The sequence below is a fragment of the Dendrobium catenatum genome, unplaced genomic scaffold (assembly GCF_001605985.2).
Source record: "Dendrobium catenatum unplaced genomic scaffold, ASM160598v2 fragScaff_scaffold_372, whole genome shotgun sequence".
Lineage (NCBI taxonomy): Eukaryota > Viridiplantae > Streptophyta > Magnoliopsida > Asparagales > Orchidaceae > Dendrobium > Dendrobium catenatum.
Genome location: NW_021318834.1, coordinates 753,459 through 758,302, shown reverse-complemented (window position 1 = coordinate 758,302; position 4,844 = coordinate 753,459). Strand labels below are relative to the sequence as shown.

At 30.6% G+C, this 4,844-nt stretch overlaps 1 protein-coding gene across 2 annotated transcripts in view; it reads left to right on the top strand.

Annotated features, from left to right (window-relative positions):
* Positions 1 to 3,978, top strand: part of LOC110099093 (mitochondrial phosphate carrier protein 3, mitochondrial) — a 25,490-nt gene extending 21,512 nt beyond the window's left edge. For both annotated transcript variants that reach the window (XM_028693863.1, XM_028693861.1), the window contains exon 7: positions 3,617 to 3,978. The gene's annotated coding sequence lies outside the window, so the exon portion shown is untranslated. The remainder of the gene's footprint in view (positions 1 to 3,616) is intronic.
* The last annotated feature ends 866 nt before the right edge of the window (positions 3,979 to 4,844 follow it).

The window sequence follows — 4,844 nt, the reverse complement described above, 5'->3', positions numbered from 1 at the left end:
AAATGAATAATTTGAAGTCTTCTTCGCTTGGAGTTGATTTTTTCTGAAATGTTAGTACACACTAGAACAAAAAAATAAATCTTCCAAAAAAGTGTTGGGAGATATATAAAACAATAATATTTGAAATCATCAAAACAATACAAGTTGCAAGAATGTAAAACATGCAAATAGCAACTCTCTCTCTACAATAACTCTATCCCACTGTTTTAAAGTATGACACATTAACTTAATTCCTTTACAATTTGCATAATCTTGTGCATAACCTTTATTCTTAAAAATAATAGTCAACACACTTATTCTCCACTCATCTAACATCTTTTTAGTCTTCAAAATAATATTAAAAAGTTTAGTAAGCTAAAAAATTCCTTCATCTCCTAAGCATTTCCACATTTCTACTGAAATATCATCAGGTCCAACAGCTTTTTTATACTTCATTTTTTTAAGGCCTCTCTAACATTACTTTTATTAATACGCCGATAAAAATAAAAATCTTTATTTTCATGAGTGCTAAGATTACTAAAGTCAACCGTTGTTGCGGACATCCGACGGTGGATGTTAATCAGAGGAAGAGACGAAGTTCAAAGGCCGAGATCACTCCATTTTATCTTAATTTATTAATTTTATTTTTTTTTATTTTAATTATGCCTTTTTTGTTTTTACCCTTATTTAAGAGTCTTGTCTTCTATAAGCCCAAGGGGCAAAGTTGTTTTTTTAGTTTCTTTTATTTTAAGGCCTAACACTGCCGTTGCCTTCTTTATTAGGTTTAAATGAGAATTTGACTTTTAATAGAACACAATGGAGAAAAAGGATTCATGTAGCCGACCCCACGTAGTGGGATAAAGGCTTGATGTTGTTGTTGTTGTTGTTGTTTTATTTTAAGGCCTATATATAGAGGCCCTTGCTCTTGTATTAGAATGATGGATTATTAATAAAAAAAGGTTTGCACTTGTGTTCTTTGGAGAGAACTTGGGTGAGATTTCTATGGGAGGGAATCAAAGCTTCCACTAGCCACAGAATGGGTCCGGGCTCGCGGCTTGAAGTCCCTTGGAGAAGGGCAATATATTACCCGTTAGCTGCAGGATGTATCCGGGCTCACGGTTGTATCTTTCTTTCCCTAAATCATTTTCTCCTCCTCCCTTGACCGCCTGCCAAAATTCCCCACTTGCCACCGGCCGATTCTCCCACAAATCCCTCTAAAGCCACAAGTCTCCTCCACTTTATCCATATCAACTGACGGCCATAAATCCCTCCACCTCCATAGCCGGTCGAACACCTCACTCCTAGCCTCTTCCCTCCTTCATTCCCCTTCGTTTTTCTAAATTAGGTTGAAGATAATTTGAAAAGAATTTTGAATTCAAATTCAATTAGTTTGAAATTCAAAACCTTTCCTAAATTACTAGATCTATTTTTGGAAAGTTCTTCAAATCAAATTTCAATTAATTGAAATTATATTTGATTAAATCCTTTCTCCCTTAATTGAAGACTTGATTAATTTCCTTTTCCTTTCCTCCCATGGCCGGCCCCTTCTCCATCTACCCGCCGCCTCTTCCCCATTTGCTCTTGATTGGAGTCAATCTTGCTTGATAGCCTTCTTTCTTATTATGGATGTGTTTTAATATGGAAAGCATTTGAATTTAAATTCAAGTGTATTTAAATTTCAAATCTTTTCCTTAATTTAGTTATCTTATTTTAGGAAAATATTCAAATCAAACATATTTCAAATTTAAATTGGATTTGATTTAAATATTCCTCCCTAATTTAAGGTTTCCCACTTAGCAAGCATTTAAATCTCTCTCCATAAACTCCCAAGGCACTTCACTTGAACTAAATCCTTATTACTCTTATTTTTTTGTTTGGCTAATTTATAAATGTAACTTTTCTCTTTCTTAGTATCTAATATATTATATAAATCATTCAAAGTTAAAATATTTGCATCGCATATTATTTTCTTAGACTCCTTACAGGTTTTTTTTAATAGTTTTTTTCAATTTATAGAGTTTTTACATCTAAATTAATTTTTATAATAAATTTTCTTTTTTTAATCTTTTTTTGCACGTTTTGATTCACCACCAACTATTTTTACTATTTGAAGTTTTTCTTTTGATAGTCCAAGTATATCCTTAGCAAAATTCTTAATATTCCTAGCTACTTTTTCTCACATAATATTAGCTTCCTTATAAACAAATAAAATCTTAAGTTCTCGAATCTTATTTTTAAAAATATTTTTATTTGTGTTCTTTGTATACCCCCATCTAATCCTAGAACAACATTTTACTTTATTTTCATATTATGCTCATTCATCTTAAAGTTTAAAACTAATAAGCGATGTTAGATACATAACTTTTTACTTGAAATAATTTTACAATCTTTGCAATCTAAACAATCTATTTTTCTTATAAGAAAATAATTAATCTGTGTTTTACTATATCATTCTTATTGGTGTGAGATACTCATCTCTTTTTTTAAAAAAAGTTATTTGCAATTACAAAATAATAAGCTAAAGCAAAATATAATATGATTTTACAACCTTCATTGGTCGCTACGAACTTAGCCACCATGTATGCTTTTAAAATGCCTACCTCTGTACCAACATGTCTTTAAATCTCCTCAAATAAAAATTATTTTTTCAAGAGGTGTCTTTTGTGTTAATTATCTTAAGTCATTCTAAAAATTTAATTTTGAACACATGTAAACCTACTGAGGAGCATAAGCATTTATAATATTAATAATCTTAGTATCAACAAAAATCTTCGAAGCAGTAATTCTATCAATTTTATAACATTATCCTTCAAACTATGATCTATCATCACACCTACACCATTTCTAGTATGACTCATACTAAAATACCAAAGTTTAAATTCTAAACTATCAATCTCCTTAAATTTCTCTCCAAGCCATTTAGTTTCCTAAATACATTGAATATTTATATGCCTGTGAACCATAATATCTACTAATTCCATTAATTTGTTTGTAAGGGAGCCTACATTCCATGATCCTATCCTAATTCTAGTTTTATGAAGTAGCTTCTTTGCCCACATACGCCCATTATGTGGGAACTATTGCCTATTTAACACTACACCCAGACGCCAGTGTAATAGCCTTTGCACACTTCTCATTGTATTCAGACCCGCTTTCAAGGAGTGCTCTAGCATTAGTACAATGTATTGAATGATTCATGTCATGATTATTTGACAATTTTTACTCTGGTTATCGACTATCTAACACAACCCTCCACTTTTCTCATCCAAAACTTGGGATATGGCAACGGCAATGTTGGAGAGAAAGCTAATGCATTTTTGACAAATAAAATATAATCAATTTGTCCTTGGCTCACCCATGCTTTTTAATTTTAACATTGAATATGTCGAACAAAGCTCTTGTAGATTTTTTAAGACAATACAATGAGTTCTCAAGCTAGTATATGTTATATCTATTAGAAGCGGTCTCGAGTTCAGGAGTAATAATATTCATATATACTTTACTCTTCCAGGAGTTAATAAATAGTATTGTATTTTGTATTGAATATTCATTTACACTAACTTGTGCAAACTTTTTTTGATACTATCAAACTTAGTTTTAAAAGTATCTGTTCTAATATTTGGATCTTCTTTTTTAGGGAAATGGTGGCAGCGGAGAAATAATATAATCCTTGTCTTTGTGCCTAATGAATATCATTATCTCCATGTGAGGATGCTTTTTTGATCCTTAGTGGGCAAATTGAGGTTGAAAGAAATGTGCAGTGGAGAGAGGCTTTAAAGTACGTACGATAATAAGAGGAAGATGATAGAGAAGAGTACATCACTTGCTTGTAATCCATCTGCGCTGACTTAGAGAGGTATGGCTGATTGATACAGTTTTCACTCTTCTTTCATTCCAATCCATTAATCATCGAACTTTTATTAAACTTATATTTTAATGTAGGCTTCGAATGATTTTCATGTAACTTTTTAATATAAATTTTTAATTTTTACTAAAAAATTTATTCTAAGAAGTAATAAAAAAGTTGTCCCAAACCATTAAGCTTAGATGATGATGGTGAGGAATTTTCTTGAAACTTTCATAAGAATGGGTAAAACAAACATTGGCTATAAGGAAAGGTGTTGAAGAAAGGTTTATTTTTTTGATAAACCAAAACGAAACAAACTCATTGGAGGAAGAGAAGTTAATATTTTACGTTGTCTCACATAAATATAGCAAGAAAGATATGTGTTTATCATTGTGGGCCGAGTTCCTCTTTTCCCTTTGCAATTGATTCAGATCCTCTAAGGCAAACTTCGACAAATGCTAGTTCCAATTCCGATTGAAAACCATCAGTAAGAGAAGTCACATGCCTAAGGGCATCTCCAACCGAAAAATTCATTTTTAATTTTAAAATGCAGGAACTTGTCTCTAGCTGAACTTAATTTTCTAACAAAAAAAAAAGAATATTTCTAGTATATTCTTTCTCATATTTTATTTTATATATTTTTAATCATAAATATTATTTATCAAAATTTTGAATTAAATCTATTATAATTAAAAAATATATATTTTTTTATCTATAAAATAATTTGAAATGTTAATATGTCATAAATAAATAAATAGTTAATAAATAAAAAATTACATTAGAACACATAAATAAGAACGAGAAAATTACAAGGCAACTAAACATTAGAATTAGTATATTGATCTCACAAATGATCAATTAAAGCATTTCGCAATGCAATGTGGGCGTCTTTGTTTCTGATTTGTTTATGGTTAGCGTTAAATTCTTGAAATTTGATATTTTCGTCTGTCACCTTTTCGACATCCGGGAGTGGCGCTTTTCTTGGAATTTGGCATGATCTAGTGAGATTGCATTCATT